The sequence below is a fragment of the Octodon degus genome, unplaced genomic scaffold, assembly GCF_000260255.1.
Source record: "Octodon degus isolate 3935 unplaced genomic scaffold, OctDeg1.0 scaffold00053, whole genome shotgun sequence".
In the NCBI taxonomy this organism is placed as follows: Eukaryota; Metazoa; Chordata; class Mammalia; order Rodentia; family Octodontidae; genus Octodon; species Octodon degus.
The window spans coordinates 7,539,252-7,562,144 of record NW_004524629.1 but is presented as its reverse complement, the minus strand read 5'-3'; the positions used below and the strand labels follow the sequence as shown (position 1 = coordinate 7,562,144).

The 22,893-nt window shown below is 31.2% G+C and overlaps 1 protein-coding gene across 7 annotated transcripts in view; it reads left to right on the top strand.

Annotated features, from left to right (window-relative positions):
* The window catches only part of Zbtb20 (zinc finger and BTB domain containing 20), a 1,008,106-nt gene that overhangs the window by 415,358 nt on the left and 569,855 nt on the right, over positions 1-22,893 (top strand). The gene's annotated exons all lie outside the window — the stretch shown is intronic.

Below are 22,893 nucleotides of genomic sequence, written 5' to 3'. Positions count from 1 at the left end.
AAAGAGAAGTGACTTTCCACCTGTAATTCTAAAAATAAGGAAAGTCTCAATATACAAGTTTTAGATCAGTATTTAGATATGATGATCAGCAACCAGCATTGTTGGCTCTTGGTATTCTTGATTTCTGTCAGTAAAAAGATATATGAGGAGCCAACATGAATCTTAGTATTTCTTAGCCTCATGGGGCTTACATCACCTCCAGGAAATTAAGATCCAAAAGTACCTAAATTTGTAAAGAAATATGTAAGCCAAACATTATGGGTCCAAAGTTACAAAGACTAATTCATTTTATATATTTTTTATTTCTTGATACTAGAAATAAAAATATTCTGCATTATATTTCTAGTTAAGTAAAGAGATCATTTAGTAAAAATGTAAAGTGGTAATTTTATTATTTTATTGTATTTCAAATGAATGCACTGAATATATTTCTGGATGATTTTCTGCGAATAACTTCAGTATAAATTGGAACTCATTAGTCTTAGAGACACTGTGATCTTTGTGATTTGTTTCAGCTTCTGGGGAAAAAAAGCATATAAATTAAGCCCACAGTTAAAATATTTAAGTAAGTTAAAATAGGTATACTTGTGGAAAAATGAAAAGTTTTCATATAGGTGTTAATTTTCGTTGTTTAGATAAGTTATCACCAAAATGTATTAAAAAGTCAAATTTCATATTTTTGTGTCACTGATCTAATAATACAAGGAAAACACCTTTTGAATGACAGCTTGAATGGCCAAAGTAATGTATTTATGCCATTATGTTATTTTAATTCACTTAATAACAAACTTTGCCTTAGAAATACTAGCAAATGGTTATATTGATAGAATCTGTTTTTCAGTTCCAGAATGTGTTTTTCAAACAAATTTTCTCATCATTGTTTTTTGGGATCTATATGCAAAATATAAACACAAATGCGAAACCCAGCTGTAATTTTTCTTAGCTTTTGGTGACATCATAAATTCCTGAAAATGTATACTCATGTTGTATTGTAAATATCATCCGAACGCTAAACAAAAAACACTTACAAAAAACTTACTGAAAATAATGCATATGTTGCTTTTTCACCATGAGGACTCTTTCCTAGCTACCCTATTTATCCCAGTGGAATTTCAGAAAAATGTTTCTGGTGCTCAAAGTTTGTGTAACAATCAAGAGTTTATTTTAAAATCCACCCCTAAATATGCTACTGATTTTGAAATTCTGATTTTGTTCTTATGTAATTCAAAAACAGATTTAGTTCAAAAACGAAAATTGGCAAAAATTCTAATATATTATGTGTTCTAATCACGTATGGTGTTTTTAAAAAATACACTCAAAATTGACAAAATTGTTTCATTGGCATTACAGTTCAAATGCATAGATTTTCTTTTTCACAAGTTGTATTAAACTAAGATAAAAACAACAGATTTCTTAAATGAATATTATGTGAATTTAATTTATTTTTATAATATATTGTAAAACAAGTACACTGTAAACAAAAATTTTCATGCTGTGCTCTTGCATACTTTGTATTATTGAATTCATTACACTTAAATTATAATGAAGTCTTTAACTTGCTCTGATATCAATTTACAGTATCTGAGTTCTCAAAAAATTTCTCCCAATGATGTGAATAATACTGAAAATCTGGTATCAATAGCTAGATTTTCTATTTCATAGAGCTCTTAGATTTTTCTTTGAAGAGATTTGTTCTTTTCCTCTCATTTCTCTTTCTTTTCCTTTCTTCTCTTTTCTCTTTCTTTCTTCCTTCCTTCTTTCCTTCCTTCCTTCCTTCCTTCCTTCCTTTCTTCTTTTCTTCCTTTCTTTCTATACAAACTTAAGAGACAGGAATTTTTCTGGCTCATATTGCTCTCATGAGACAATGATGATGTTGAAGCCCTTTTTATAATCAAGACCTTTGTAGAGATTGCCCAGGTATTCTTAGCCAAAATATTCCTCTCATTGCAGACTACTCCAGGGCAACATGTGGTGTGCCAGCTGGATGCCCTCCCTACATGCCTCAGGTGGCCACATTTCAATGGTGCCTATAGAGTACAGGCCAAATTCTCATTGTCTGTGTTAATCACTGGGAGAATTCCCATAGAAAATGGAATGGAAGCATATTTCAGGAAAACTCAAAGAGATTAGCCAGTTGATTAGGCTAGGACATTGTAAATTTAGTTTTATGAAAAATTGCTATAGCAGTGTATTAGTTGGCCAAAGAATACTCAAAAATTTGGAGATATTTAAAAATCAAGTTATCATTTTGTTTCACTGTGATTTCACTGATGAATTCTATCTATGTATTTTTCTTTAGAAACAATAAGACCTGGTCTTGATTTACAACATCAAAGACAACTGTTATACCTAGTAAAATAAATTGATTGAAATTTTTCCCATGGTCTTGAAAGGATCTGAATTCTACCTTTAGAAGTGCTATTATGCTTCTCTTTTCAGTTAAATTTTGACCAATATGACAAACATGCTTAATGTGTACAAAGAACTATGGTACATACACTGAATAATTCTGAGTATAATACTGTATGATATGTAATACATTTCCACATTCTCTTTCCCCTTTTTGTGAAGACTTATTAGTGCCTATATTTGCTAGATTTTCAAACGATAATATATTTTATATTTTATGTAAATCATTTTCTGTTTATTATTGGTGAGTCAAGAAGCCATTCTAGAAGTGTTTAGTTTCCCTTAAATGAAAAATGAAGGCATGACATTATATTATCATGTTAAATAGAGTTGAGTTAGAATCAGTGACATTTTCTCAAATTTTCTGTTTGTTCCATTAGACTCAATTTTAAGTGCATTATTTTTTACCTGATTGAAAAGCTCTGTGAGTATTTCCAGCATAAAATGTGATTTTATTTACCTCATTTAATGCAGTTTTAATTTATTACATTCCATGTCTTTTTTCTAAGATAAAAATTTTTAATTTCTTAGGGCGACTCATACCCTATACTTAAGATGATACTAAGTTGTGTTGCTCTAATTGGAGTCTGCGAGAATATATAACTTCTCTAGAATAGGTCTGAAAGCTAATATTTTCCATTTAACATACACAATATCTCAATATTTTTGCATTTAATACAAAATGTAATGTTTTACTTTTACATTAATATTACACTATAAATTATTCATAAATATTTCTGAGACTTGTTCAATTCTTTTTCCAAAATATTGTAAATACTTTAATATAATCTGACTTTTATCATTATTAATTTATTTTTATCAAAGTATTTTAATAAAGTTCATCTGTACTTTATAAATATAGATTTTTTTTAAAACTTAAAAGGAAAATCATCTCTTTAAGTATTGAACTGATCACTGATTTTCATAAACTTTAGGCTCAAAAGCTGATAGAAATTCATTCTTTTATTTATGATATCAAATTTGTGAAAAGACAGTCTCCAGATACCCCATCAACTATGTCTCCTTGTGTGTTTGGCCAGAGGGCAGTCATACTGACCCCATCTGGAAAGTCTGGCGAAACTAGAATCTTGGACCATTAGAATCCCATTCATCAAGGTCCACATAAAATAAGGGATGTGGGAAGCAGGAGGACAGATGGTAGGGTCGGCAGTAAGAAAGTTCTTGTTGACATTGATGTAGACCCTTCTTCTTGCCAGAGTGACTCCATGGACTTATTTTGGCATAGGAGACTAGGCCAAAGCTATCATGTTAATAGAAGGTGAGCTGCAGGCAAACTGGAGAGATCCATGCACAGTAGGTATTTAAGTTTGGCTTAGATTTTGTCTATCAGCTTGACTGTCTATATATTTGATTGATGTGCAGTGGGGCTTGAAAGTGCTGCATTGATGTTGGGGACTGTGTCATAAGGTTCCTGATATGGTGCACATATCTGAATGGAGTTGGACATTGATTGTCCTTGTATATGCCAAATGACAGCAGAATTGACTGCAGAATTCTGCAGTTGAATAGCAGATGGTGAGTACAGACATTTGGAGGGGTGTGACTTCAACTACAATATGGAGCCAGCAAACTTACTTAGAAGGGTATTGCATGTCTTGACTTTGGCAGCTGTTTTTTAAGCAGTGAAGAAAAGTCCAAATCCTACCATTGTTATTTTCAGAATATTACATACATGGTTGGTTTTCCCACTGAAAGAAATGTGAAAAACAAAGCCATTGTTCCCTATTTGGTCATAGTTGTTTGGGGGTGACTTTTGTCATATTGACTAAATAAGCCAAGTAAACATTCTCAGATTGTATATTCCTGAATTTAGGCCTAAAAGTTGTTTTGAATGCTGCTAATTTTAGCTACAAGTAGACAGAGGAATGGACATCAGTCGGATCACTAGGACAAGACTGGTCAACTATGGTACTTAAAATGACTCTATTATCTTTGGCTTATACTTCTGAAAAATTACTGTTTATCAAAAATGAGAAAATGAGTTATCTCCTCAATAAATGTACCTTACAGACAAAAGTAAGATACACAGATGAAAGAGCACAGTGATTACATATGTATAGAAAAAAGTGGTTTTCAGAGATTTCTGATCTTTTACTTGGAGTACATTCTGAACCTATTTAAATTAACTTTAAGTTTAAAGTATTTTTTCAGTTAAAAGACATAAAACATACTCAATGAATAGAAATTTAGAAATAAAAATATTTAGAAAATACAATGAATATCAGTTGTTATTATCACTAAATGATACATATTTCAAAGATTGTGTTCTGCCTCCTTCCAACTTTATGTGAAAGTCTAAAGTTTATATGTGTGAGTATGTTTTCACATTTGTATTTTAAATTAAATTTTGGATCATATGGCCTTTTCTTCTTTGTTTACTTAGCATTAATTATTAGTTATCAGTCATGAAAGTGTCATTTTAAAGATTCAGATAATGTACTTCATGAAAAAATTATAACCAAAAAATTATTACACCTCATTTGACATTGAAGTTATTTCCCACCATTACTTTTTAGAACATATCTTTGCAAGATAAATTTCTGGATTAGTGAATGTGAACTTACCAAGGTTCTTGTGACAACTTTCCCAAAATATGTGAAAATACTTTTCTAAATACTTTCCTCATCTATATCATGGATATTTGTCAGTTTGGCAGCTAAAGTTCTGTGATTTTTTTCTTTTGTTTTGTTTTAATTTGCACCAATTTGATTGATAATAACCTACATTCTTCTTTGTATTCTTATATGCCATTGTTTACTTCCTTTTATAAAATTTTTGTGTCCTTCACTAGTGGCATCTTACTCATTTGTAAAATTTTAAAAATATTCATTAGTTTTGACAAATGTTAACAAATTGTTATTGCCAGTTTTCATATGTGATTTAATTATTTTTACTATTGTTGATATTGTAAAATTTAAAATACTTGCATGGCCAATTCGAATATTTTTTCTATAACTGTGGCCTCTGTGTGTGTGTGTGTGTGTGTGTGTGTGTGTGTGTGTGTCTGTGTGTGCTTTGTTTTTATCTTTTTTAAAAGTTTGGAATCTGATAAATAATCAACTTTCTTTTCTAATGCTTGCAGCTATATTTTGTATTTTTAATTATAATTCCTTCCAAAATTTATATTAGCCTAAAGTATGATTCAAGCATCTTACTTCATTTTGTTCCCAATTATTAGCCATCTCAGCAATATTTCCTCACTTATTCTTTTTTTTAATTTTTATTTTTTATTTTTTTGACCAGGGATGTCAGGACTTTATGCTTGTCAGGCACACCATTATGCCACTGAGCTATCTCCCCGGCACCTCACCAATTCTCATGCCATCCTTACTGCACACTATTTTTTATTAACACTAGAATCTATTCTTTTAATTTTTTAAAAAAAACATTTCATTTCTGTATTGTCATTCCAGTTTCATCATGAGTTTATGTATCTGTCAAGCCAAATATCCTCTTCTTTTCTCTCTGAAAGAAGAAAATTCTTCCAGTATTGTCTACTTATTTAAGATTAATTTACTTTATCGAGTTCATAAAAATGTTCCACTAGAATTTCATTAAGCCTATAAATTAATATCTTTGCAGTATTTCTGCTCAAAATTTTATTGTATTTCTCATTTCTGCAATGTTTCATATTGAATGAAATTGTATCATTCATATAGGTCCTCAAATTCCTTTTTTATTGGTTATGAACATTACTGTGTTCTTAGTGTTATTTATGTTCTACTTTTTGTTTGTTTGTTTTATAGAAAAGCTGTATCTGTTCCTCATAATATTGATTATGTAGCTATTTTACTTAACTCTCTATAAGAATTTCTTGTAAGTTCTCTTAGGTTTAAAGTGTCATTAAGTTCTAATAGTGTTTGTAAGTAGGATATCATTTTCGCATCTTGTACAGCAATTAACCACTAGGAAGAATGTATGCAATGTGTTAATCATTGACATTGTCCTATCAACTTGGTTTGAAACTGTGTCTCATTTCTATTTGTTTCTCAATAAAATTATGGGAAAAAAAAAAGAATAAAGTAAAAAAAATCCTAATGTATTTAGAGGAGCTAGTGAAACATCATTCACAAAAGGTTAAATTTAAGAACTGAATTTCTTTAAAATAATAATGCAAGGTTTTCTAATAAAATAAAGCACCTCAAAATCTGAAAAATAAATAAATAAATAAATAAAATTTATAAAATAAAAATAAAGTGTCATTGTTATATGCCAAAGATGTCCTTTGTACTTTTTTCTCTTTGTGTTTAATGTCTATTTCATTGACTAAGATGTTCAAAACATTTAACTAATCCCTGTGATACTGAACATTCTTCTAGTTCTTAGTTGTAGGGTGGTGTTTCCAGGTTTTTTCATAATTATTGGTAAAATATTAGTTGTTGATTTAAGACAACTATTCTTCATTGTATTGTTAAAGTAGATTAAAATTATATTTTCTTTATTTTTAGAATTAAGTATTGAGTTTTATCAATCTCTTTTATAGTAATTATTAACAACTTCTATTTTGCAGACTAAAAAATTTTTCTTGTATTATATTTTAAAATTCCAATCAGTTCATCAGATATTTATTCATTACTTGCCATATACCAGAAGTTTTCACTATTCACTAATATTCACATGCATAAACCCTTCAGTTAAACATTTTACAAGACAATTTGAAATATGACTATACAGGAGACTATTTAAATAATTGATTTCTCATTATTAAATTGGCATTGTATTCTTGAGAAGCACTTCATATTTAGGATTTTGGTAGACAAATTGAAGGCTTTTTAAAAAATTTTATAATATGTCACCATGTAAATATTAAAATTGTTAAAATGTAAAATAATTTATGGTTGAAACTAGTTTTCACTTCTAAAGTTATTACACAGATTGTAATTAAAAATATCTGAGAGTAATTCTTCAGTATGTTTATAGCCCTCATAGACATTCTTTATTTTCTATGTGATTAGAAAATTGAAGTATACAGTCAAACTTTATTTTTTTTGAGACAGGGTCTCATCATGTTATGTAGGGAGGGTGTCCTTGAACTCATTATGGTGCCCAGGCTGGCGTCCGTAGGGTGTCCTTGAACTTATTACGTTGCCAACTTTGGCCACAAACTCACAGTGATACTCCTGCCTCAGTCGCTGGAGTGCTAGGATTACAGGAATGAATGACCACATGCAGCTTTTGTTACTTCTTGTGCAGTATGACTTAAATGAAATGTGATATTGGTTCAATCACTTTCATGATACAGCCATTGTTTATTTATTTCTGTGGGAGCCTTTTGAGTTATCTGTGGATTTCAGTATGTATCAACATAGATCTGTTTTCACTTCAACATTTTTTTTATTTTATTGTTTGAATATATGTTACTATATAGTACTATATTCTACTTTTTGGTCTATTGATATTTATCTTATTTTTTTATTATATTTTCTTCAGTAATAATGTGTATGAATGAACATTTTGCATAATGCTTAATTTTTTCTTCTCTTAATTTCTTAAAACCTTTTAAAAATAATTTTATTGAGAAACAGTGAAACAGTTTCAAAACCAATTAGTAAGACAGTTTCAATAATTAATGCATTGCACATTATTGTCTTTGTAGTGATTATCATAGTACAAGATGCAGACATGATATCCTGTCCAAAAACTATTAGTAAAAATCTTTCTTCTCATTGAATTAAGACAAAGTATTTGTATATCTATTCTAACCATTTTGTATCTACAGATACAAAATAGTCCTTCATTTGTATCCCCTTTTTTGTTTAGTTTTGTCAGAAATGGGTATTCCATTGTCATTTAAATATTATAGGTGTTTGAATTCAGCAAAATAATCCAATATAGTCCAGTAGTCAATAATAGTAGTGGGTTATCTATAGGACTGGCAATGTCAGAAGTTGTTGACTTGAGCCTTTTATAGTTCAGCATATTAATATGGCTTTACTTTTTATACCTCATTTTTATACTTTTCTGCTGGATGGTTAAGACCAAGATAAAGCAAGACCTATATACAAGAAGTGTAACTTTCATATCTGACAAGGTCAGTCAGATCCCCTCAGGATTTAGCCTGAAACCCTGTACCTCAGTTCTCTTTTTATTAATTTTGCATGCTTATATATTGCAATCTAAACAACTAACTTGAAGACAATATTATGCAATGCAACAACCATTGTTGAATCCCTATTATTTTGTTTAGTGGAATTCTGTATTGCTTCTAATGGTTCTTTTTTACTATTTTGTATTATCCTTAAAAAAAATTAAAAGAAGGGGAAAATAAATAAATTACACCCTCTTGAATAGATTCTCAAAAATATTTAGTGAGAATCACTTTTCTACTCAGTGTTGTGATAGTTATCAATAATTGCATAAAAAACTAAATTATACTTTCAAGGAACTTAATGTTTGATATTAAATGCAATTTTTTAATTATATGAAGTATTCTTTGCCAAGGTTAATAGATACATATCCTTTTATGTACATGTATACATCAACATTGTATTAATCATTTTAAAAAAAAATGTTAGAATATACAAAAATTGTATATTAAGCTCATTTTGGCTCGTTAACTTTACAGTCATTATTGTTCTTTTAATTATTTCTTCACTTTCTGTTTAAAAACTCTATTTACTTTTCAAAGAGTACACCGGATAAACAAACATCATGCACATTAATCTGTAAAATATTACTAGTGATAATTTGCCATCTACAAAGGTGACTCTGCTGTGTTTGGAATTAGGACTTGTGCTGGATACTGTTAAGTATAGACTGAAAATCATTTCTGTGTGTATTTTTTTAACTTGTGCTGTGTGTGTGTGTGTGTGTGTGTGTGTGTGTGTGTGTGTGTGTGTTTGACCAAGTCAGCCCACCCTGGGGACAGGGCTGATGTAGCATTGGTAACCAGGGATTGAACCGTGGTTCCTGGGCTTGCCTATGCTTGCCTATGTAGGGGCTTTAGACTGCTAAGCTATCTTGCCATCCCCAATTTGTGCATATTTTTAAAGTTAACATGTAGAGAAATCTGAATGTTATCAAAAATTTAGCATAGCTATTAAGAGGAACTTTGCAGTAAATTCTGGTATGTTGAAGATTCCCATCCTTTGAGATTTTGAGATATTTTTTTTTTTCTTAGAGCCATCTACTTTAAACTTTAGCATTCACTATATATTGTCTTGAACTTTGAAAATTATATTTTATAAATTTTCCCTCTTTTAATTTGTAATGCCATCATTGAATAAAGTTTTCCACAGACTATAATGCCTGTCCCTATGGCACAATTATTGTATCCTAATTTAGAAGCAATACTATTAAGTAGCAGAAATTCCAGATTTCAAGGCATTTTTCACCCACCATTTTTTCTTAATGTCATTATGAGTTTCTGGAATGGTATTATCTACTTGAGGTCTTATTAAACTATAAAATAATTATACCCAACCCACTTCCTCTATTCACGCAGCCTGATACTGTATTAAAACAATAGTTCAATGGCATGTATTAATATATTGTATATTTCCATCTTAATCCAAAATGAAGAATTAGTTATATGAATATAATTACAATGCACTTCATAACAGATTTTGTTAAAGCATTTTTTCAGCTGTGGATAATCTGAGATATGGGAAATAATGTAGTTGTATGTGACAAAATTCATGGTAAGACGAAAGCTCCTCAGATATGTTTGAACTAGACACTTGAAAGATATGCATTGGAGCTTTTATAGCATTTTACCTTTACAGTACAAGGATGGATAGACAGACAGACAGACAGACAGACAGACAGACAGACAGACAGATAATATATGTCTGTATAGTAGATATAGATGCAGATACTGATATAGATACAGATTTATCTTCATTGGACCTCATTGGATGAAATGAAATTCACCTAATAGTTATCAATAATGATGACTAAAAATATAACAGTATCGGGCTGGAGAGATGGCTCAGTGGTCTAAAGCACCTACTTAGAACAAGCTTTAGCAAAGCATTGGGGACCGCGGTTCAATCCCCCAGCACCACATGCCAGCCAGCCCCGCCCCCTGGTGGGCTGAGCTGGCCACACACACACACACCACACACAATCACTCTCTCTCTCTCTCTCTCTCTCTCTCTCTCAAATAAATAAAAATTAAAAAAATTATAAAAAAATATATAACAGTATCAAGCCTTTGAAACACAATACTACTTGCTTTTTACTTTTTAGGAAAATTAATTACTATAGAAAAATTTTAGTTGCTTGGGTACATACCAAATAATGGGAATAGGAGGTAATTCAATGATATTCAGGGACAATGGATAAATCAAACAGGGATTCAAGTTTATCACCTTGGTTAATTATTTTTGTGTGATCAGATCATTGGCCCTTGTAATTTTTCCTTATAGTTAGGTGTATTTCATGGGCAATTTTGCAATTCCCACGTCGTAATCCTGTAGTCAGGAAGAGCTAAGGTAAAATGTATTATTCATAGACAGCCTACAGATGAAGAATTAACAATAAAACCATGTGTCAGAGAGAGTAGAAGCCAGGAGGGATTCTAAACTTAAGGGAAATATATCCTATAATACAAATAATCCATTGTCTCAAGATTTAGTATATTTTATTTTGAAAATATTCTTCAGTTCAAGTTATGGAGATTCAAGCTTATGTGGTGAAGTAATTGCTAGGAGCTTTATCTGAATATTATATGAAGTATAATAACAGGAGAGCTAGCTATAAAGCAACATATTAATTATATTTTGTCATAAGTACTATAGAAATAGATTATATGGCAGTTTAATTTATATAGATGCTTAGCACAGTTTAGAAAATAATTTTCTTCTTTAGGTGTATTTGTAAAAATTATTAAAGGAATCTTTTCTTCCAGCAGATGCAGATTGGCTCAGAGTCATGGCTTGTTGAGTTGTGCCCCCCTCAGCCTTGTGGCCCTGTACAGGGCACAGTATAAAAAACATTCATTGATGCCCTATGTACATACTTTATTAATAATTTGTAAATAGCTGCCATTGTCCCACTTAGTCCATATCACCTAATTCTTGCACAGAAACTCAAGAATCATCTTCATGTGACTTAGTGAAAAGATGCTTACCTAAACTTCATATTAATTGCAATCTCTGGCGATAGTATCTTTTCTTAACATATCAGATTTGAATAGCTTTGAGAGTAGAAGTAAACTAAAGACACCACAAAAATGAGGATGAGTTTACTGTCTTGTTTTTGTATTGCGTCTGAAGTTTTGTAGTAGGATAAGTAGTAAATTGAGAAGAATTGACTATTATTTGGACTAGACACTCGAAAGATATGCATTGGAACTTGTCTCTTTCCATACAGGGTAGAGAGACAAGAAAAACAGATGGGATCCCCTTGTTCAAAAGAATTAACATGCTTTAAAAAATACATATATAAGGCCTGGGGAGATGGCTCAGTGGAATAAGTGCTTCCCTGGCAAGCGCAAGGGCCTGATTTCAATCCCCAGTTCCACAAAAAAATAAATAAATAAATAAAACATATATGTGTATTGTTATTATATAAATATATTAAATATTGATGAAAGATAAATCATAAATGAAAAAATAAATAATAAGAAAACAGTAGACCTATATTTACAAATATAATTCATATAAAATCTTACACATTTACTATTGAACGCTCACCTTATGTTTTGAAAACACAGATTCCTTTATACTAAGACTATAAAGAAATATATTTATAGGATACTCTTCAGAAGTAAAAGGATCACTGTATTACAAATATCATGGTAAATAATCATTTTCATGAAAAGCAAAATATATTTTATGAGATGCTTCTTTGTAGTCCTCAGTATAGATTTAAAATATCTAATTAATGTATAATTTAGTATTGTCAGCAGTACACTACTTACACCAGATAGGTAACAATTCTATTCTGGATTGTCAAAAATTGAATGTAGAATTTATCTAGGTCTAAACTGAAATTAAAGGACTATATATCCTCCAGGAAATTTTTCAGGACACTGAGTTCTAGTGTGTATTACTAGAATGAAGCTATTTTGTTAATAGTAAAAATAATAATCAAATTGGGATTAGGTTGAAAGTTTCTTACAGAAATTTCAAAGCCTAACAGAAGCACAAATGAAGGAAGGTTTACCTACTCCACTTGAGACTTGAGCTGGAGAAAGACCACATATCCATAGGACCAAATATCTTTTTAAATATTTAAGTCTACTGTAATATAAATATACATGAAGTAGAAGCTCTGAGTTTCTTTATTATAGTATAAATACTGCCTAAGCAATAACTACATACAACAAGGAAATGGAGTTTTATCATAATAGATTATCAGACTTACTTGTGTCCTTATGTGCTATTTCAGGGTTTTATATATTAGATTTCTTATTTTTCAAGAAGAAACAATTGTTTTTACTGTTACCAGTTTCTCGGTTAAAGGTGAATTGTTATTATACTTTGTTGAGATGAAAATTGGTTAATAGATTGATTTCTTTGGTGCTAAATATGAAGCATGGAAGCTGATACAAAAATAGCAGTCAGATATTCAAAGTTAAAGTTTCATACACTGCATTTTTACTGCACAAATTTTGTTAACTTTTGTCTATCATTTTTAGTGCCTTTGGTGAAGAATAAAAGTTAAAAATTCATACAAGCAAATACTACCTGTTTATTTTATGTGATAGCAGTAAGTCTGTAAATGTATTCATAACTTAAATGCTGTAGGAGCACCTCCTCTCCTGGGAATTTATTATGGATCATCATGTAAATCAAAAGTTAGTTTACAGTGAATATTTATTCCCTACTTCAATTTGGGTACTTTCTAGTTCATAAGAAATATTTAAGTTCCTAGTGGATTGTATCTTCTTAGTGTGTTCCTAAGGACATACCATAAATGAGCACAGAAAATTGTAAGAAAATAAATCGATGAATAATAAGCTGATAACTTTCTCTTAACTCAATGAAAAGAAAGATTTCTACTAATAGTGTTTAGACAGGATGTCATGTCTGCATCTTGTACTATGAATAACCACTACAAAGGCAACAATATACAACGTATTAATTATTGAAACTGTCCCACTAATTAGTTTTGAAACTGTCTCATTGCTATTTGTTTCTCAATAAAGCTGAGTATTGTTTCTCAAAAAAATAACTGATCAAAATAAGTATTAGACCCTGTTGTAGGATCTGTAACCTATTAATTTTCTGAGATTAAGTTTAAATGAATGTTCTCCAAAATGTCTTGGAATGGATATATTTCTGTTTAATGCAGCTCTAAACATGTTAACAAGTCATCTATGAACAAATGTAATTTTAGCCCTTTTCATTGTCTGGTTCCTCTCAGTTTTCTAAAAAGAGGTTGAAATCTTTTTTAATCTGTGGATATTTGACAGTCTAACTCTGTAACCTATCCATCTTGAAATCTTCATGAATCTACCTAAGGATTTTCAGGTTTTATACACATTTTTAATCCCCTAAAACTTTATTGAGATTTCTAGAGATACAGTAGTACAGGACAAAGGGAGTTTTCTACACACATACAAGTATGATGGATATTTTCATTAAATGGAAGTCAAACTCCTCCTAACACCCAAACCTTCAGCCTGGGATACTGATTCCTGCATTGCAGGGGAAGTAATTCAGCAGTATTCATTAACTGTGTGCCTTCAGTTTTTTATGCACATAGAAAACACCAAAACCGGATACTTCCTGAGTGTTAGCACACTATCCTAATTGGAAGTCCATGCTATTTTATCTAGGAATTCTTCCATCTCCTGCTATTCCCCAAAGCTGCCTTGTCACATGATACTTGTGCAGGGCAGTGCACATTGTAAAACCCTACAATTTTATTGCTGAAAAGGATTAGCTTGATGAAGTAGGATATAGCACTTCATGCTCTGAGGTGTTATCAAAACAAGAAAAGATTCAGTGGCAAATAAACATACAAAAGACATATTTATCTAGAACTTGTAATTTAGAGTGGGGCAGGTAATAGACTGGCAGGTAGGCCACAAACTTAAACTTGAGAACTGGAAAAGTAAACTGCCATAACAGGCCTTAATAAATTATTACATATCCCTGCTTGTTTGGAAATTACACACCTGCTCTAGCTTAGGACCACAGAGGGTTAGGGTTTTACATGTCTGTGATAGAACCTCACAATTTGGATGCAAAAGGAGGAGAGAAGAGAGCACTTCAGTGGAAACTAAATGTTAGGGAAGATGTGCAAACTGCCTGAACTTTTAAAGCACTCTCTTACCCATGCTCATATCCATCATCAAGGTGTGCTACCTTAGGGCCGGAGAGAAGGCTCAGTGGAATAAGCATCTCCCTGGCAAGTGCAAAGGCCTGAGTTCAATCCCCTGTAAAGGTGTGCTACCTTAATAAAAAAGGAGCTTGAGTGCAACCTTTGGTCAACCATTTGTTGGTTTATAAACTGAGTGATCATAGGGCAAATTCTAGTGAAAATATAAAATTAAGAATTACAAAAAGCAGAGACATCTGTTGAAGAGTTAGGTAAATTCTAACCATGTAGTAGTACAGCCACAATGTATAAAACAGTAAAGTCAGAATTAATAGCTTTTATCACATATTTCACAAAACATCAGTTTTAGCACTTGTTTAGGCAGAATGTAGGTACCAGGGTTCAATCCCTGGCACCACCAGCTGTTCCAGCCCTGCCCTCAGGTGAGCTGAGATGGTGATTGAGGCTGGGTGTGGTGGTACACACCTGTAATCCCAGCTTTTGGGAGGCTGAAAACAGGTTGATCACTATGAGTCCGATCTATGTAGTGAGACCCTGTAGACCCTATACTAAATACATAAAAAAACAAAAAAATCAATTTTCAAGGAAATATTAAGCAATATGCAGGAAATCAAGAGTGTGATCCATATCCAATTGAAAAAGCAATTGAAAGAAACTGACTCTGATTAGAAGTGAGGAGGACACATTTTGAATTTAGAAGATGAAGATGTGAAAGCAGTCTGTATATATGTTGCAGTATATGTGGAAGCCCGGTTAAATAATTAAACAGTAATCATTCCTTAAATAGAGAATATTAATATAAGATAGAAAGTAGAGAATATTTTAAAAGAAAGTAGTAAAATTCTGGAGTTGAAAAGTACAGATAAAATGAAAAACTAAGAAACAGTGAACTTGAAGATAAATCAGTGAAAATTGTCTAATCTGAAGAACAGAAAAATTGAATAAAATGCACAGTTTCAGTGACCCTTCAAGCACACTAAACACATACAATGGGAGAGGAAGAGATGAGAAAAAGATAATAGACAGAAAAATATTTGAAGAAATGTGAGCAAAGACATCCCAAATGTTATAAATAGTATTGATCTATATATTCAAGAGTCTCAAACACCCTAGGCAGGTTAAATGTAAAAAAATCTATAAAACTTAGGCTATCAAACTTTTAAAAGCCATAAAAAAGAAATCTTAAGATAGCAAGAGGAGTAAGAACTCATGTGTGCAGAGGAAAATCCTATAATTAACATCTTATGTCTCAGTAGAAACAATTGAAGCCAGAAGGAAGAAAGATTCCATACTGGGGAAAAAATAGAATAAAAGTAATTAAGAATTTTATGTTTAGAAAACATTGTTTTTTAAAAAAAAAAGAACAGTAGAAATATTTTCCAGGTAAACAAAAATAGTTTATTGCTAAAACACCTACCTTACAGGAAATACCAAAGGAAATCCTTTAAGCTGAGATGAAATGACAAAAAAGAATAAGCAAAATAAATTTTAAAACATAATCATGTAAATAGATAGTGCTATGGTTTAAATGTAAGTAATGTCTCCCAATGGTTATATGTTAAAGGCATAGTCCTCAAGGTGGCTCTATTGGGAGAGTCTGTGGTCATTTCAGTCTTGCACCCTTTAAGCTCACTGTTGCCCCCTGCTGGTCTTCATTCTTCCTCTATCCTGGCTTACCACTAAGACAAATAGATGAATATAGATACCATAGGGCTTAGGAGATAGCTCAGATCCCTAGTACTGTTAAATCAAAAAAGAGAGGGAGAAGAAGGAGAAAGATAGCAAAAATGACAGATACTTCCATTTTTTTCTTACTTTTCTTTCTTTTTCTTTTCTTTTTCTTTTTTTTTTTTTTTTTTTTTTTTTTTGCTATACTGACAAAAATAAAAAGAATAGAAATGACAGCTTACAAGAATCAGGAAGGAAATAATGAATTTTACCATGAACCGCATACAAATGAAAATAATTATAAATTCATACCGTGGACAAATATTATATATGCAATTTTAAAACTCAAATAAAACGATCATACTAAAAATGAACAAAATTGACTCAAGAAAAAAGGAAATTTTTAATACACTGGTAATATAAAAAACTGAAAGTCATAATAAAAAGAAATTGTAGGGCCAGGGATATTGCTCTGTGGTGTAAGTGCCTGCATGCAAGGTCCTGAGTTCAGTCCCCAGTACTGAAAAAAAAAAAAAAAATTCTAGTTAGCTTAACTTGTGTATTCTTCTCAGTATTTAACAAAGAAAGAAAATTTATAAAATTTCCTGTGAAATAGTCTAAAAAAGCATTTTTTATTCATTCCATGAGGACAATATTTATGTGCCAAAGTCAGACAAAACATTACAATTAGGAAAACTGCAGGCCAGTTTCTGTAATGAAAATGAGCACCAAAATCTATGACAGAGTGCTAAAAAATATAGCAATATTGAAAAATTTTTTGTAAACCCTGATGAAATAGTGCTTATCCCAGAAAATAGACTATTTGGAGAATATCCCATATGCATGTGCATCAGATTTCCAACAAATTAGTTAAAGAGAGGAACTTTTGTAAAAAAAAAAAAAAGAAGAAGAAGAAAGAAAAGAAATATATCTTATAACTATCATCAGAAATGATGAAAGATCTACAGATTTATACCTCCATTTGGAAAAAGGGAAAGATTATCAGATCTAACTTTCCAGCGTTGTAATAATGTGTATACAGAGAATGATATAGGAAAGAAGAGAGGAGAGAAAGGACAAAAAGAGGGGTAAGGAGAGGAAAGGAGAAGGCATGAGAAAAAAAATCACAGGGTAAGAGAAGAGGAAAGGGAGAGAAAGGCAAAACAACTGAATCGAAGACATTTAGATAAAAGTAAATATGTTAACTATTATTTGCAGAAATTATAATCCTGTATGTAAAAAATTTGAAATAATTGACACATATACATATACAAGCTATAAATGAGTTCAGCAACTTATCTAGGTATAAGAGCAATGTAAAAAAATTATATTTCTATGTACTGACAGACAAATTAGTAAAACAATTCCATTCACTATAACATAATTCATTTGCAGAAATCACAAGCTGATTCTAAAAATTATAAAAGAATTATAATAATTACAAAATGAGACTATATATGGTATATGCTTTCTTACTTTAAAACTTACTGAAAAAAGGTACAGTGAAGAGACAAATGTGGTACTGCTATGTAGGTCAATGAAATGGTATTGAGAATAGAAAAAAATTAACCTTTCACACTTTAGGTCAGTTCATTTTGATAAAAATAACAAGCCAATTTGGTAGGAAATGTAATAGATTTTTAATAAATAGTGATAGGTAATTGGTATTAGGACTGTATGAAATATAAATGGGTATTTATGATACTAAGATAAGAGTTTTGTTTTAAATCCTCAAGACATACCATATTTAAAAAATAACTATAGATATAGACTACATTTAAAAGCTGAAATTACAACATTTCTGTACGGAAAAAGTTCTAGATAGAAAAAAAATCTTTATTACCTTGGGTCAGACTGAGTTCTCAGAGATAGCTTTAAAAACTTGATTTAAAAATATAACAAAACAGGTAACTATCATAATATATATAAAAACTCTCTAATACAATAACAAAAAAATTAGGAAAAAATATGACTAGATATTTCACCAAGTAAGAAAAAGTAATTGCTAATAAGCACATGAAATGATGCTACAGACATTTTGGAGAATGGTTTAGAAGTTCCTTAAAAGTTAGAATAAAATTATCCTGTTACATAACAACTTCACTTCAAGGTATCTAGTTAGAAGAAAGGAAAACATACATCCACACAGAGACTTATATGTAAGTAATTGTTCATGGCAGCATTATTCATAATAGTCAAAAGCTAGAAACAATCCAGAGCTCATCAGTTTATGAATGGATAAACAAAATGTGATGCTATAAATCTACCATAGTAAACCATCCACAAAAATAGTTTCCTTCTACATGCCAAAAATATATAAATAATTCAAATGAATTATGTTCCAAATTCATAGAAGACTATCTGTTGTATACATAATTACATTTATAAATATTGTCTAAAAATTGCAATGTTTTAGAAATACAAGGCCAATTAGTTGTTGTGTGAGATCAGAGGTGACTATAGGTTTGACTATATAAGGATATAAAGGAAGTTTTCATGGTGACCAAAATGTTTGTGAAAGTGGTTATATAGATCTAAATTTACATAAAATTATTGTGTTGTATACTTAATAAGGGTGAATTTTATAAGAACCAATTCTCATCATGCTATTAAGTTACTTTTCAAACAACCAAAAGAATTTGTAGAGAAACCTGGCAGACATCAGAAACCATATTAACCAAATGGCCAACAAGTTCCCATTTTGACATGTTGATTCATATAGTTCTTGATATTATAAGAAGAATACTTCTCTTCTATTTTATTTATTCATAAAACTCAGAATTCCAGTCCATTTCTGAGAAAATATCAGACATTTTCAAATTCAGTAACAACACAAAATATCTGATCAATGCTTTTCTAAAGTTATGCAGGTGTTGAAGAACAAGGAAATACTTAGAAATTTTCATAGTGTGGAGAGACTGTGGAGACATAATACCTATATGTGGTTTAGTATCCTGGATCAAATTCATTAAATTATTGATTAATATTTGCAGTGGGGACAAATTAGTTATGTTTGTAAAAAGGAATTATATTTTGGTAATACATACTGAAGTATTTATGGTACAGATGATGTGATATCTGAGATTCTCTCTGAAGTGTTCTAATGGATGAAAAAATGGGTAACAATATACATGGAAAATGAATTATCTGTGAGTGATGAAGTACATGTAAATTCATCTTGCTATGCCTGCTACTTTTCCATATGTTTAGACTTTTCAATAAAGAAATTTTAAAAAAAATAAGGGCTAGCGAGATAGCTCCACAGACTAAAGTGCCTGCTTAGGTAGACACAAGCACCCGGGTTCGATCCATCCCCTGGGTTCCATACCAGCCCTCCCCCTCGGGCACTCTGAGACAACTACTGAGACTGAGCATGGTGGCATGTGCCTGTAATTACAAAGTTGGGAGGCTGAAAGCAGGACGATCGCAACGAGTCCAGTCTGTGTAGCGAAACCTTGTAGATCCTGTATTAAATACATTTAAAAAAAAAAATCCAAAACATTATAATTAGTTTTCTATGCTGGTCACACACAAGGCTTTCATCTTTTAAAAATGAAATCTGAACAATGTCAAAATGCATAAATCATAAGAGAGGTCAATGAACTCTCAAAAATGATCTGAGCAAGACATGATCAGGGTTGAATACCTGGGAAAATATTAAGGAAAGTGCATGAATGTCTGAATTAACAAACCTAAACTGTAATGCTTTGTTGTTCTTTTCTTGAAGATCTGACCTTGTGATGTCTAAAATTCCCATCCTGTAAGGATTTTTAGAAATTAAAATGTGATCAGGAACAACCCTTTGTTCTTATTCAGTGTTAAGCTCTATAGTTCTTTAACCTCATTCAGGTTTCATTTCATTGCCGGAGAGTTTTACTTATGTCCTATGCTTACAGGATGGGTTACTGTAAAACACTCTGATTGCTACTTCTCTGGAAGTTCAAACTGTGTCTTTAACTAGGAGAACATAGAATTCTTTGCTAAAAGATTTCTGCCAGGGAAGCTTTCTTCCAGGCTTTGTAATCTGTATTGATTACCAAGCTGTTTTTTAGTTCATTATTAAATGTTGACTATAATCTATGAAGTTTTTACATATATTTTGTTTTAATTGGAGAAGTCTGGCACTGGCTATTTTAATGACTGAGGTTAACATATATTACAAAAATAAAAATTTTAAGATTTTTGAAGCTCAAATATTAAGAAAGTCTTCTTATTGGTGTCACATACTCTACGAATCTACCATTTGAAAGGTAGATTTAGTGTACTGCTGTGAATTTGAGCAAAAGAAATACCTAAGTCAGAAATTTGAAAAGGAGATAATAGTAAAATCAGTAATAAGATCCTAGTCTTAAATGTCTGCTCTTTAGAATCTTTACTTTCCTAGTGATCTGCCTTCCAGTTGCTACCCAATACTGAACCTCACTGCATAGTGACAGAGTTAGTCATTTGTTCAGGAGGCAAATCTGAAAAGGATCAGTATTCATGTCAAAGACAACTGGTCCCACTTCCAGGTACATCATTGGGCCAAGATATGTAGTCACCAACAGTGAGTTGGCGACTGTATTTTTTGAGTTCTGGCGCAAAGTAAGTTCCATCTGTTTTGCCCAGCCGTTTGCTTGAGTGCCCCAGAATGGTCGTGTTATTAGTCTTATTTGCAGTCCTGTTTGAGGTAACACATACTAGAAATAAATTTTAGTTCTCCTTATGGTGAATGCAGCATAGGAATTAAAAGCTGTGGGGGTTGATAGTGGTAAGTCATATTGCATGTCATATTTTCTATATCACTGTTTTCTTTTGATTGGGAAACAAACATTTAAAAATGTATTTGTTATCTGGAAGGATAGTTGGGACCAAGTTTTCCTCAACAGGATACAAGATGTTATTTTTGAGCTTCATTACCTTCACCAAGGGAAAGAGGAAAAAAAGAGAGAGAGAGAAAGAGAGAAGAAAATGAAAGTAGGGAGCAAATAAGTAGAAAAGGAGTGAAAATAAAGGTCAGAGAAATGACAAAAGAAGAAGGGAAAATGTTACTTAGTAAACTAGTCACAGAATTACCATTATTATTTTGAACTGAATCTTTAATTCACTCAACATCTGGTAAATTGAGGAAAATAAAATCTGACTGAACTGCAAGCTGTCCGTTAAATTGTTTGTGTAAATATTCAGCTAGTTTCTATTACTTTTTTCTGTCTGAGTTACAGTGAAGTAGTTTCACTATTTTATTGGTAAGTAGGACAATACCAATTGTTGATATGGGTTTATCTATAGGTGGGCAGTTTTTATATTTTTGAACCACTTACCAAAGATTATTTTTATTTCATAAGATTTTCACAATTATTTTTGTCAGTCTTTCATGAATTTTTTTTTTTGCCTTATAAGGATATATATGCACTCCCCTCCTCTCATTCAGTTGTCCCTGGTAACGCCTCCATAATTTCTTTAACACTGGTGCATTTTTTAGTCTAATTCAGGCATTTGAGAAGCAAAGGGAAAATTTAGTCAATGTCACTGATTAAAAAAAAACAACTCATTCATAGACGGATTTAGTATAAATCTGAGCAAACAGCTTTTAAAATGTATGTACATCAAATAAACACTTTATCCAATTTATTCTTCTATATATTTCAAAGAATTTAGAAATTCACAAGTGAAAAGCAGATGCATTTCTAATATAATATGTGCAATTTCAGGGGTCATTTATTATTATGCTTTCAAATATAGACATATTAAAATATTAATTTATATTATGTGAGGTTGGACATAAACATAACCACACATAATGATACAAATATATGTTTAAAATACTTCTGTAAATAACAGAAAAATAATTAGAGTAGTTCCATTTTTGATTTTAAAAACAATATTTTCTAAATATTTGTATTAGTTACTTCAATCTAAAAGTAGGAATAACCTAATCTTATGTATATAAGGTTTTTGTTGAAGCTATTTTCTTTTATCTAGATGATATTATTAAAAGAAAGAAGGTTAAAAATTGTATGATGTTTTAAACCTAAATATTTGCTATGTAATTGGATATCTTAATTCTGGGACTCATAAATTTGAAGGCTAAGATGAGCGAGAAAGAAGAGAGAGAGAGAGAGAGACAGAGAGAGAGAGAGAGAGAGAGAGAGACAGAGAGACAGAGAGAGAGAGAGACAGAGAGAGACAGAGACAGAGACAGAGACAGAGACATACATCAGACAGACAGACAGGCAGACAGACAGACAGACAGACAGACAGACAGACAGACAGACAGACAGACATAGATTTTGTTTTTAACTAGGCAATTAGACCAGAAGGTCAGGTACAAAACCTTGTGATCTTCCAGTGTTGTTTCAAACACTATGATTGAATGTGGTAAGATGTATATATTATTTGAAATGGGGCACACTAAACCCACTATACATTGCAATGACCACTTGGTACTCCTAAGTATGTTCATTTACCTTTACTTTACCATCTGCCGCCACCATTTCAGTCATTTGAAACAGTAGATCTAGCATTTTTTCTGCAATTCTATTTGAAATCATATGCATTTTCCTTTAACTAATACATTCAGTT